Source organism: Penaeus monodon, chromosome 21 (genome assembly GCF_015228065.2).
Source record: "Penaeus monodon isolate SGIC_2016 chromosome 21, NSTDA_Pmon_1, whole genome shotgun sequence".
NCBI classification, from domain to species: Eukaryota; Metazoa; Arthropoda; class Malacostraca; order Decapoda; family Penaeidae; genus Penaeus; species Penaeus monodon.
Window position 1 is genome coordinate 18,292,958 of NC_051406.1, and position 290 is coordinate 18,293,247.

A 290-nucleotide genomic window follows, 5' to 3' on the forward strand; every position below is an offset into this window, starting at 1 on the left:
CATGCATATATACGTCCTCAGGAGGTTTTGACATGACCGAGGAACTCCCAGTGGACATTCTAGACAAGTTGCTTGATAAATATCTTGATATAATGCTTGCAGATTCGACACTTACTGCAGTGGATATTCCAGACAAATTGCTCGATAAATGTCTTGAAAAGCCAGAACCTGTTGCTAAGGAAACGACGGAAGATTCTTCTGATCTAGGAATGAGGGAGGAATTAGAAAAATTCCTCGTAGCAAGGGGACTGGGACATCTGTTGTGTTCAGGTTTTGACAGGATTGACGAA